At 36.7% G+C, this 14,038-nt stretch overlaps 1 pseudogene across 1 annotated transcript in view; it reads left to right on the top strand.

Annotated features, from left to right (window-relative positions):
• The window catches only part of LOC104002630 (5E5 antigen-like), a 205,436-nt pseudogene that overhangs the window by 153,763 nt on the left and 37,635 nt on the right, over window positions 1-14,038 (top strand). Inside the window, exon 10 of the transcript XR_010152346.1 lies at window positions 879-2,205. The product of XR_010152346.1 is annotated as a 5E5 antigen-like (transcript). The remainder of the gene's footprint in view (window positions 1-878; window positions 2,206-14,038) is intronic.

Below are 14,038 nucleotides of genomic sequence, written 5' to 3'. Positions count from 1 at the left end.
TGGCCAGTATGACTGAGGGATTAAAATTTTTATTTACTTAATTTAATTAATTTTAAATGTTTATAGCCCATATGTGGCTAGTGGACTACCATATTGGACAATGCAGCTCTAGCCATTTACTTCCATTCTGGAATGTGGGCCCAATATTGCCAAATATTCCAAGTTTTCAAGAGAAGCCATATATCTGAATTCTCACATTTGAAAACTTATGTTGGCAACAAATTCAAATTTTAAAGATAGACTGTGAAAGACTCTTGCTTCTGGACAAATGGAGTAGTTACACATTCCCCTATTCCTCCTAATAAGTACAACTAAAATCCTGGATAGTATATATAACACAAGGATACGAAGACTTTGAAAAATGGAGAGAAGAAGACAGACTTAGGATCTCAGGAATCAAGATGTAACATACCAGTGAGTTCCCTGGGCTTTCTTTTTATGTCATATATCCCAGACTTGGAATTGAAGGAGTCAACAAGCCAGAAACACCAGTGGGCACAGAAAAACTAAGCCCCAACAAAAGCTATCTCTGACTGATGTACCAGGAAAGGGGCAGCCTAGCAACACAGAAAATTTTTAGACAATAGCTATTATACTCCAGCCAAACATTATAGGAAAAACTGTGGTCCTGTCCACAGCCATGTCAACAAAGGCCAAGTGGGGAGCGTTGAGTTCTATCCTCCATGAGGGTGTAATAAGGCACCCAACATCCTTATCAGGGTGGTGTCAGATCGAGCCAAGTAGAGAACTTGCACGACCAGCTCTTTGCCTTCCTCCTCCATTCAACCATGTGTTGGTAGAGATCACTTGTGGAACTTTGTAGCATTGACTTTTATCTTCATCTGGCAGTAATGAGGTTCTCTTTCCCTCCCTGCTAGGGTGGTGTGCGAGGAGGTCTGGTGGAGAGTCAGGACTTTCACTATCAGCCAGCAGTAATAAAACCATGCCACCCAAGTGTTAATGGAGACCACCTGGGGAGCCAGAGCTCCTACCACTGCCAGGAAGTAACAAGGAACTCTCCCCACAACCTGCATCATCACTTTGGGTGTCAAGAAAGGCTCAGTGGGAAATCTGGCCTTTTACCTCCATTTGCCAGTAACAAGCAAGTGCCATTCCTCCCCCTGCTGAAGTGGCATTAAAGAAATGAAGTTAAAACAAGAGGTTTAAATGAGATCTAAAGTCTTATCACTTAAAAAATGTTCAAGATTCAATTTAAAAAACTCACTTTTCATACCAACAGCCAGAAAGATCTCAAACTGAATGAAAAACAATCAATAGAGGCCAATGCTAAAATGACAGAGGTATTAGAAATGTCTGACAAAGATTTTTAAAGTGACCATGATAAAAATGCTTCAATGTGCAATATAAACATGCTTGAAACAAATAAAAAAAAGACAATCTCAGCAAAGAAATAGAAGATATAAAGAACTATATGAAAAATGAAAAGTAAAATGACTGAAGTAATAAACTCAGTGGCTAGGCTTAACAGAATGGAAGTGACAAAGGAAGGATCAGTGAACTGGAAGACAGAACAATAAAAATAACTCATTTAAACAACACAGAGAAAATAGACTAAAAAAAAAAACGAGTTTCAGTGACCTGTGGGACTACAATAAAACATCCAGCATTTATGTTATCAGGATCCCAAAAGAACAGGAGAGACTGAAGATGACAAAGCACTGAAAGAAATAATGGCTGAAAACTTCCCAAATTTGGCAAGAGACATAAATCTACTGAGCCACAAACAGGACAAATCCAAAGAAATTCATGTCAAGATTCATAATAATTAAACTTCTGAAAATTAAAGACAAAGTTCTGAAAGCAGGCAGAGAATGACATCTTACCTGAAGGGAAAAAACACACAAGCAAGCAAGTAAACAACATAATAGCAGACTTTTTTTATCTTAAATCATGGGGGCCAGAAGAAAGCAGTACAGTGTTTTTTGTTTTGTTTTATTTTGTTTTGCTTTCTTCAAATGCTGAAAGAAAAGAACTGTCAACCCAGAATTCAATATCCAGTGAAAGTATCCTTCAGGAATGAATGGGGCCAATGAAGATATTCTCAAAAGAAGGAAATTTAATAGAATTCATCACTAGCAGACTTACCCTAAAGAAATGGCTAAATGAAGTTCTCTAAATGGAAAGTAAATGGTAAAAGAAGGAGCCTTGGAACACCAGGAAGAAAAAATAAAAGCTAAAATACAGGTAAATACAATAGACTTTCCTTCTTTCCTTGAGTTTTCTAAATTATGTTTGACAGTTAAACTAAAAATTATAAAACTGCATAATGTGATTCTAAGTGTATATAGAGAAAACATTTAAGATAATTGTATTTAAATTGGGGAAGGTAAGGACATGTTAAGGGAGGTAAGTTTTTTATACTTCACCCAAATTGGTCAAATGACACTATTAGAGTATAACAAGTTATGTATATATAATGCAATACCTAAAGTAACAATTAACAAGTAAAAAGCTATACAAAAATATACTCAAAAAGCATAAATAAAAATGTAATTGTAATAAATGTTCAAGGAGGCAGGAAAACAGGAATAAAGTTAGGGAAAAGAAAAGAAGGCAGGAAGAAGAAAACAGAGAACCCAAAATAGAGAGAAAAGAAAGCAGAAAGCAGAAAGCAAAATGGCAGACCTAAGCCCTTCTGTACATGTAATTACATTAAATATAAATGGTCTATAATAGTGTAAAAGACAGAGATTGGCAGAGTGAATTAAAACACATATTGAAACTATCTACTGTCTAACAACTCACTTCAAATATAATTATATAGGCAGGTCAAAATTAAAAGAATGGAAAAAGATATATCCTATAAATATTAATCAAAGGAAAGCAGGAGTGGTTATATTAATATTAGATAAAATAAACTTCAGAGCAAAGAATATTACCAGAAACAGAAAGGTCATAAAAGGGTCAGACCACCAATAAGTCATAGCAATCCTAAATACACATGCACTGAACAGCAGAGTTGCAAAATATGTGAAACAAAAACAGAATTGAAAAGAGGGATAGACAAATCCATAATTACAGCTGGAATCTTCAACATCACTCCCTCACACATTTATAGAACAATTAGACAGAAATGAACAAGGATATAGAAGAATTCAATGACACCATCAATCAACAGAATCTAATCTAATATTTGCAGAACACACCATCCAACAACAGAATACACATTGTTTCCAAGTGCCCATGAGCACATACCAAGATAGGCTACATCCTGGGCCATAAAACAAATCTCAACTAATTTAAATGAAGTGAAATTATAGAAAGTGTGTTCTCTGACCACAATGAAATCAAACTAAAAATTAATAACAGAAAAATAACAGGAAAGTCTCCAAATACTTTGGCACTGAAAAACAGACTTCTAAATAATCCATGGGTCAAAGAATAATTCTCAAGAGAAAGTTTAAAAATATAATAAACTGTAGAAAATGAAAATGCAGCATATGATAACTTGTAGAACACAGCTAAAACAGTGCTGAAAAATAATTTGTAGCACTAAATATATATACTAAGAAAGGCTGGGTGGCTGTGGCTCACACCTGTAATCCCAGCACTTTGGGAGGCCAAGGCAGGCGAATCAACTGAGGTCAGGAGTTCCAGACCAGTATGGCCAACATGGCAAAACCCCATCTCTACTAAAATACAAAAATTAGCTGGGCATGGTGGTGCATGCCTATAATCCCAGCTACTCGGGAGGCTGAGGCAGGAGAATTGCTTGAGCTTGGGAGGTGGAATTTGCAGTGAGCTGAGATCATGCCACTGCACTCCAGCCTGGGCGAAAGAGTAAGACTCCATCTCAAAAAAAGAAAAAAAAAAAAAAAGAAAAAAGAAATACACACACACACTAGGAAAGAGAAAAAGCTTAAAATCAATATTCTAAGCTTCCACCTCAGGAATCTAGAAAAAGAAGAGCAAAATAAACCCAAAGCAAACAGAAAGAAGGAAATAATAAAGACAAGGGATGAAATTAGTGGAATTAAAAATAAGAAAACAATAGAGAAAATCAATTAAACAATAGACTGATTCTTTGCAAAAATCAATATAATCAACAAGCTTCTCCAAGAACTGATTGACTAACAAAGAAAAAAATAGAAGATATGGATTACCAATATCAAGAATAAAATGTGATATTAATACAGATCCTGCAGACATCAAAAGGATAATACAAAATACTGTCTACAACTTTATACATTTAATGTTGAAAACTTAGATAAAATGAGTTAATTCCTTGAAAAACATAAACTAATGCCATTTACCCAATATTAATTAAATAATTTGAATAGTCCTCAACTAAGAAAACAGAATGCAGCCGGGCGTGGTGGCTCACGCCTGTAATCTCAGCACTTTGGGAGGCCAAGGCAGGTGGATCACCTGAGGTCAGGAGTTCAAGACCAGCCTGGCCAATGTGGCGAAACTCCATTTCTACTAACAATACAAAAATCAGGCAGGGTGTGGTGGTGTATGCCTGTAATCCCAGCTACTCAGCAGGCTGAGGCAGGAGAGTTGCTTGAACCCGGGAGGTGGAGGTTGCAGTGAGCCAAGGTTGCACGCCACTACACTCCAGCCTGGGCGACAAAAAAAAAAAAAAAAAAAAAAAAAAAAAAAAAAAAAAAGAAAAGAAAAAGAAAGAAAGAAAAAGAAAACTGAGTGCTTAATTTAAAATACTCCACCCAAAAAAAGTTTCCAGACTTAGATAGTTTCACTGGAGAACTTACCAAATGTTTAAAGAAAAATTAATACCAATTCTACACATCTTTTACAGACAATAGAAAAGAAGGGAACACTTTTGTTTTATGAAGCTGGGATTAACTAGATAACAAAACAAGACAGACAATACACAAAAAGAAAACTACAGACTAATACCCCACATAAATTTAGATGCAAAAATCCTTAACAAAATATTAGCAGATAGAATTCAGATAGTATACACACACATACAGAGAGAGAGGGAGCATTGTACATGACGACCATGTGGGGTTTATTCTAGGGATGAAAGGCTGGTTCGATATTTGAAAGTCAACCAATATAATCTAGTATATCAACTCGCTAAAAAAGAAAAATTACAAAATTATGCCAATGAATGCCCAAAAACACTTGTCAAAATTCCGCTTCTATTCATTTCAAAAAATCTCAGAAAACTAGGAGTAGAGGGGGACTTCCTCAACTTGATAAAGAGCATATAGAAAAAAGTTACAGCTAAGATTATACTTAATGACAAAAGACTGAATTATTTCTCCCTAAGACTGGTAATGAAACAATTATTTCTGCTTTTACCACATTCAATATATTGCAAATGCAATAAGGCAGAAAAAGGAAATAAAAGACAGACATATAAGAAAGGAAGAAATGAAAGTATTCTTAGTGGCAGATAACATGATTGTCTAGTTGGAAAATCCTAAGAAATATACAAAAAACAAACAAACAAAAAACAAAACTCCTAGATCTAATAAGTTAGTTTTGCAAGGTCACGAGATAAATGTTTGTTAGAAAGTTAATTGTATTTTTATATTCTAGCAATGAACACATGGACACCAGAATTAAAAAATACTATTTACAATCACTCAAAAATAAAATGCTTGCATGTAAATTGAATAAAACATGTACCAAACTTGCATTCTGAACACTGCTGATGTTCAAAACACTGATGAAGGAAATCAAAGGCCTAACTAAATGGAGAAGGATACAAACTTATGAATTGGAAAACTCAACATAGTAAAGATGTCATTTCTTTCCAATTGATATACAGGTTTGCTATGACCTGAGTTTGTCCCCATTAAAGCACATGTTGGAGTTTGATCTTCAATGTGGTGGTATTGAGAGGTGGCGCCTAGTAGGAGGTGTTTGGATCATAGAAGCAGATCCTTCATGAATGGCTTGGTGCCATTCTCACAGTAGAGTGAGTTCTGGCTTGCGGGAGACTGGATTTGTTCTCTTGGAATGGGTTAGTTCCTGTGAGAATGGGTTGTTTTAAATACAGGATTCCCTGGGGTTTTCCTCTCTTTACATGTGCCCACTTCCCCTTCAACCTTTCACCATATTGTGATGCCACAGGAAAGCCCTCACCAGAAACTGAGCAGCTGCTGGTGCCATACTTTTATGCGTCCAAGCCTACAGAATCATGAGCTAAATAAACCTCTTTTCTTTATAAATCTCCCAGCCTGAAGTATTCTGTTACAGCAACACAAAATGGACTAGGACGAGGTTTAACAAAATTCCTATCAATATCTCTGCAGGATATTTTTTTGTAGATTTAGATAAGAGTATTTGAAAATGTATATGGAAAGGCAAAAGAACTATAAGAGCTAAAGCCACTTTGAAAGAGAAGAATAAAATAGGAGGAACCAGTCTACTCAATTTCAAAACTTATTATATAGCTACAGTAATTAAGATTGCATCTTAATTATGTTAGCAGATGGATAAACACATAGACCATTAGAACATAATAGAGAACACAGAAATAGAATCATAGAAATATGCCCAGCTGATTTTTGGCAAAGGTGCAAAAATGCTACTCAGTGGAGAAAAAAGATAGCCTTTCAACAAATGGTGCTGGAGCAATTGGATATCAGTAGGGAAAACAAAAATGAAAAACCCTGATCTATGTCTCACATATCATACAAAAATTAACCCAAAATGATTCACGACCTTAAATGTAAAATGTTAAACTACAAAACTTAAAAAAATTTGGAAAAAATCTTTAAGATCTAGCATTAGGCAAATGGTCTTTAAACAAAAGCATAATCTATGCAAAGAAACATTGATACATTGGACTTCATTAAAATTAAAAAACTTTTGTTCTGTGAGATTCTGTTATGAGGATAAATAGACAAGCTACATACTGGGAGAAAATAATTGCAATAATATATCCAACACAGAACTAGTATTAATATATAGAATATATAAAGAACTCTTGGCCGGGCGTGGTGGCTCATGCCTGTAATCCTAGCACTTTGGGAGGCCGAGGCGGGTGGATCACTTGTGGTCAGGAATTTCGAGACTAGCCTGGGCAACATGGCGAAACCCTGTGTCTACAAAAAATACAAAAATTAACCCAATGTAGTGGCATGTGCCTGTTGTCTCAGCTACTCGGGGGGCTGAGGTAGGAAGGTCACTTGAACCTGGGAGGTTGAGGCTGCAGTGAGCCAAGATTGTGCCACTGCACTCTAGCCTGGGTGGCAAAGTGAGACCATGTCTCAAAACAAAACAAAACAAAACAAAGAATATATAAATAACGCTCAAATATCAATATCAAAAAGTTAATCCAATTAGAAAATGCACAAAAGACACAAACATACATTTTACTGAAAAGGACATATATTAATAGTTGGCAAATAAGCACATACAAATATTTCAACATCATTAGCCATTAGACACATGCAAAATTAAAGCCACAATTAGATATCAGTACACCTATCAGAATGGCTAAAAATAAAAGTAGTGACATTATCTAACACTGTTCAGAATGTAGAGACAGTGAATCATTCATTCACTGCAAGTGGGAATGTAAAATGGTATAACACTTTGGAAAAACGGTTTGGCAATTTGTTAAAATACTAAACATGCAATTACCATACAACCCAGCAATTGCACTCCTGGGCATTTATCCCAGAGAAATGAAGCTTGTATTTACACAAAAACCTGTATATAAATGTTTATAGCAGTTTTATTCGTAATAGCCAAAAACTGGAAACAACCTAGATGTTCTTGTTCTTCAAAGGGTGAATGATTAAACAAACTATAATACATCCATACCATGGTATACTATTCAGCAATAAAAAGGAGAGAACTGTTGATACATGCAACAACGTGGATGAATTTCCTGAGAATTACGCTGAGTGACAGAAGCTAATCTCATTGTTTCACACTGTATGATTTCACTGATACAAAATCTAGAAATGACAAAATTATAGAAATGGAAAACAGATTAGTGGTTTCTAGGGGTTAATGGTGGGATGAAGGCAGGAAATTGTTGTGGCTGCAATAGGGAACATGAGGGATTTCATGTGGTGATGACGGAAGTGTTGGCTATTTTGACTGTATAGATTCTCATATCCTGGTTGTGATATTGTACTGTCATTTTACAAGATGTTACCATTGAGGAAAATGAGGTAAATGGTACATGGGATCTCTTCGTATTATTTCTTACAACTGCACGTGAATCTGTAATTATCTCAAAATAAAATGTTTAAAGAAATACATTGTGAAGGTCAAATAAAGATATATTTGCTGGCCAAAAATGACCACTGTTTTACGACTTATTCCTTAAAGAATATTTCAAATGCTGCCTCCTTTATTAAGCATTTTCTGGTTCCTCCATTTATAGGTGATCTCTCTTTTTCTTGGTTGTTTGGAGTAGGCTGTGATTCTTTGATGGCACCTACATTTTTTCCCAGTTGCATTCCCATACATGTATAGTTTCACATGTATGTATGAGTCATATCACCCTAGTTGCTGTGAGCTTCTACCGTTTTTCATTTGTTGAAATTCCATTTGGGTAATTTTTCAAATCTGCTTTGTCTCTTTTTTCTCATGTTGCTGATTCCTCTTTGTTTCTTTGATAATGTAAAAGACATACATTTTATTGTCACTTCTATAGTTCAGTTAGTTAATGTTTTCTTGGCGTCTATTTCTATAGTTTATTATATCTTTTTCTCAGGATCATTTTTTCCTGTGCTGTACAGTTCTGCATTGTGAGTTTATCTTAACAAGACTTTACCTGTAGGAATCCTATGAGGTCTATTTTGAGAGTGTTTCCTCTTAATGGAGTGATTTTGAATTAATTTCTTCCCAGGACCTCAGGAGAAGTACTTGCTGAGGACTATTTGTAATGCTGATTTCTTGACTTGGAAATTCCTGTACTGTATAGTTAATATAAATGTGGACCTCAAACCCGTGTACTTAGGCATTGTCATAAAGCCTAGGATGATCTTTAATGCTTCTTTATCTTTTTTCTCTTTTCGATTATTTGCAAATTTTTTACTATTATCTTTTTAGATACTATTTACTCCTATTTGTTGTTTTTAGTGTTTCTGAGTGTACATTGTATGAAGTTTTCTTAGTGTTTTTTTCTGGCATTACAATATACATATTCCATATCATCATCTAGTGTCGATATTTTATCAGTTCCAGTGAAGTGTGAAAACCTTACTTGCCTTTGTCTTCCCCATTTTTAAATGTTATTGTTTTAAGTATCAGAAGGAGTTATAATTTTTGTTTCAACCATCAAATATTATTTCTACAAGTCATGAGAAGTGTAGTCTATTGTATGTGCCTATATTTTTATTGTTGTCTCTTCTTTCTGAAAGCTTCAAGTTTCCTTCTTTAATTTTTTCTCTCTACATGTTAAACTTCCTTTACCCATTCTTAAGAGAAGTCCTTCTAGTGACAATTTCTTTTAGTTTTCTTTCATTTGAGAATGTCTTTTTTTTTTCTTAAATTTCTGAAGGATAGTTTTGCTTGCTATGGAATTTATAGTTGACAATTCCTTTCTTTCAGCACTTGACAAATATTATGCCACTTGCCCTGGCCCCCATGGTTTCAGCTGAGAAATCTGCTGTCATTCAAATTGTTTTCTGCCATAATTAAACTGATGTTTTTCTCTGGCTGCTTTCAAGAATTTTTTCTTCATTTTTAATTTTCAAAAATTTAATCACATTGTGACTTGGCCTGGATACTTTTTGATTTATCAAATTTGAGGTTAACTCACCTTTTCGAATTTGTCAACTTATGTTTTTCATCAAATTTTGGAAGTTTTAAAAAATCAATTATTTCTTTAATATATCCGTCAGTTCCACTCTTTCTTTTTGCTTCTGAGTCTCCAGTAATACCAATGCTATTGTTCCACAAGTCTTGCAGGCCCTGTTTTTTTTCCTGTTTAACAGGAAAAAATTTGAATAATTTTTAAAAATGATTTTCTCTCTGTTGTTTAGAATGGGTAAATTTTATTGATCTGTCCTCTAGGTCACTCATTCTATTTTCTGTCATTTCCATTCTACTATTGAACACATCCAGCATGTTTTTAATTTCTGTTATGGTATTTTTCAGTTATATAATTCCCACGTGGTTCTTTTTTACAGTTTATATGTCTTTGTAGAAAGATTCTAATTTTTCCATTTGTTTCCAAATAATTTATAATTTCTTATTAAAGCATTTTTATGATGGCTGCTCTAAAGTACTTGATGGACAATCTCAACATCTGATATATCTTGATGTTGGCACCAGTTGATTATTTTTTCCCATTAAAGTTGTGGTTTTTCTGTTTCTTGGTATGACCAGTGTGATTTCTGATTGTATCCTGGACATTTTGGTTATTATATTAAGGGTTTGGGTTAGTACTGTTTTTTATTTTAACAGGCAGTCATTTTAAGTTTAGCACACAGTTCTGGCCTACTGTTACTGGCTGTGGTCTGATAAAAGTTTAATTTTTAGAGCTTTGCAGTGTCATTTTGGTCTGTTTGGTTTATTGGATGTTGCTAGCCCTCCCACTGGTCCCTGCTGGTACTGCCTGAGACAGCAGAAGAGGTTTTCCCATACTGTGCCAAGAGTATCCATGGGATAGGGGAATCTCAGGCCTACGGGAATCAAGAGGCTTACTAGGCTGGGCCACTTGTTTTGGTAGAATCCCTTTTGCTGGTGTTCCTTGGATACCTGGTGTCTCTCATTGAGGGAGAGGAGTCTCAAGCCCAATGGGGTTGGAGACCACTTTTCCTGGTCACTCATTGTCAGTGAGGTTCTTGTTTGATTCCAGTTGCTGGTGCCATCAGGCATACCAGGTGTTGACAGTGGGGCTCCCATTCAATCTAGGGGAGGAATGAGCTCCCTGAGTGCTTTCTGTTTATAGATTGGGGATTGAAAACATTGGACCCAAATTGCTTTTTTCTGCTGGATGGGAGATCAGAAGATGCCCTGCTGCTATGCTTCTCTGTGGTTCTGAGGTCCCTAGCAAGTCCTCTTTCCTCTTCACAACACTCAGAATCCTTTGACTGCCTCTTGCATTTTATATGGGTTTATGGTTATACTTAGCAGGGAGGATTAGTGAGAAACAAGTCTATGTAATCTTGTCCAGACTGGATGTTCTCTTTTTATTCATTTTCAAATTTTGGAATTTTAAATTCCCATGGTTCTATTACCTAATCAAGTCAATATTTTTATCCATGTTACTTTTTAGATCTTTCCCATTTACAAATGATACCTAGATTTTTATATGATACATTTTCAGTTTACATTTTGTCAAACATATATTGTTATGTTGCCCTAGGTTTTTTTCTTTTTCTTTTTAGTTCATTTAATCACAAAATATTTTTTAAATGATTTGAGAAATTTGTGAACAGTTATGTTTGGGGAAACTGAAACTTACAGTCTGAAATTATTTCATAAAGGTTGCCTCTTCATGTCTCTTTATTTGGTTCCCTTATTTGTAAAACAAGAGAGTTAGGACAGATAAACTATAGGAGCCAGTTGAACTTTGAAAATGTACTGTGGCTAGAAAATAGTGATGACCCTGGCCAGTCTGAAACAGTAGGTGGATATTTTGGAGGCTGTACTAAGCAGCAGGAGAGAAACTGCTAATATTTCCATTCCCAGGCCAAAAAGAGGGACCAGGGGTAGCTGGGCTGGCTGAGATGTGGGAGTGATTAGGTGCTCTGTTCTAACTCGGGCAGTGAATTGAGGAGGAAATCCTACGTGGCATAAGTGCTCTGAGCAGGTGTTCACAGCACAAACACCAGGAAAGCTTTAAGCAGCTCAGATTGATCCTCTTAGAAATGATACTAAAAAGAAGCTCATGAGAAATAAATTCATCTTGGTAAGGATCAAGGAAAAATCTAAAAAGCTGAAAACACACCTTTATAATGAAAAATTGAGGAAAGTAGGGTTAGACCATGTTAAATAAATGGTTTTGTGGGTGGAAGTATTTAATTATCATCTTCAAGGATACCTTGAGAAATTTTCTATTTCAGGATGTAATCATCAAAAAAAAAAAAAAACTCTCTCCCTGGTATAAATGTACTTTTTTCCTACATCACTTAAAAAGCAGTAATTTTCTTCCGGTGAAATACCTGACAGCTAAGAGGAGCACAGAGCGATGGAGTGATTTGCCTCAGGTACTGCTGGCAGGGATGGAGAAAAGACTAGACAGCATCTTCTCACCTTCAACCCGTGGTGCTCTCCATTGCCAAGGGAGTCACCATGTTTCAGCTCCTCAGAGGACAGAATCAGTAGAAACAAACTTAACACGCAGTGAAATGGGCTTAAATTAGACAAGAAGATTTTTCCTATAAGCCACAGATGTAAGAGAATGAGCCTGGCTGGAGCGCTTCTGTAAATCTCTAAGATTGGGATTCTGGGCCTCTAACACTGGGTGTGATATTTTACCTGGTGGCAGGAAGAGGAGACGGCCTTTGGGAGGAAGGACTTTCCACTTTCAATGTGATTGCCAAGGTAGTTTTTAGAGATGGAGAGCATTGGAGTAAATTGTGCTGATATCTCCTATTTGCCTTGCCAGTGGCATCGTCCATCATTTTCCCACTCAGAGCAGTTATCTGTTCAGATTAAATCCAAGAACATGTTTTTCTTCTGGCCAATGGGAAGCCCCAGTGGGAAATGTTGAGAGAAGGAGAAAAACAAAGTCAGGGTGTTTATTCCCGCATCTCTTTCCCTGTGGTTTCTCTATAAACTGGCTGCTGCCTTCCACTGAAAAGCAGGTCCTGTCAGATGGTTCTCTCCCAGGATGGTCCTCTACTTTTGGGATGCATGACTGGTCCCCAACCCTACTCATGCAGCCCTGCTGTTATGGGCCCTGGGATAGTGCACTGTCTCTTGTGGTTTCTCCACACCTTGGTCACAACTTCATAAATAGTCCCTTTGTTAAACTATCTCCAACTTATTGTGTGTGTGTGTGTGTGTGTGTGTGTGCGTGCCATCTATTCCCCCCCACCCCCCGCACTCTGACTGATGCACCTATCCTACTAGGTGAAGATGCCCGGTGACCGTGTCGGAAGGCTGCAACGTGCAGCAAGGGGGTCACCAACTGCAAAGAAGTCTCATGCTCTTTTCTTTCTGCAGCTGAGAACTTCTGGAGAAGACCCTCCAAGAAGGCATAGTGGCATGTTCTAAAACAAAAATTGGCCAATGCTTCTAGGCAGAAATTTTCTCCACACACACAGAGAAAAGTATCTCCCTAAATAACACTTAGTCATTCAACTGCATTATCAAGGTTAGAGCAATCAGATTATAAACAATAATCAGTAACGGTCTTTACCATTCCTTAGACACTTAGTGTTATTCATTAGTAAAGTGAATGATAAGATTCTCCTCCATATTTCAGAGATTTGGAAGAATGGAAGTACAGCTGCTCTAGAATCAGGATCTCTGAGCTTTCCTTTGACATAAGAGGTCCTAGGAAACAGACTGTTTAATTTCTCTGAAAATCATTTCCACATTTAGAAAATATAGGGCCTCTAACCCGGCTATTCCAGAAGCTGAGGTGGAAAGATCACTTGAGCCTGGAAGTTTGGGGCCAGCCTGGGTAACATAGTGAGACCCCATCTCTAAAATAAATAAATAAATAAATAAGATATGCAGTTTGAACAAATGAGTCCCAAGTTCCTTTTTAGCTGTAATAGTCTATGTGATTATGAAGAGGTGGAATGGAGGGTATAGTGTGGTGTGTGGATGTATATTGTGTGGATGGAGAGGACTGGGTAATATTGTACGTGAATGGGAAAAACTGGAAAGTGTGGTATATGGATAGGAAAGACTGGGGAGTGTGGTGCATGAATGGGGAGGACTGAGGAGTGTGGTGCATGAATGGGGAGGACCAGAAATTGTGGTGCATGAATGGGGAGGCCCAGGAAGTATGGTGCATAAATGAGGAGGACTGAGAAGTGTGGTGCCTGAATGGTGACGACTAGGGAATGTGGTGCATGAATGGGGAGGACCAAAGAGTGTGGTGCATGAATGGGGAGGACCAGGGACTGTGGTGCATCAATAGGGAGAACTGGGGAGTGTGGCGCATGAATGG

The sequence above is a fragment of the Pan troglodytes genome, chromosome 18, assembly GCF_028858775.2.
Source record: "Pan troglodytes isolate AG18354 chromosome 18, NHGRI_mPanTro3-v2.0_pri, whole genome shotgun sequence".
In the NCBI taxonomy this organism is placed as follows: Eukaryota; Metazoa; Chordata; class Mammalia; order Primates; family Hominidae; genus Pan; species Pan troglodytes.
Note: the sequence above shows the minus strand (reverse complement) of the source record. Positions and strands in the feature narration are given on the sequence as shown.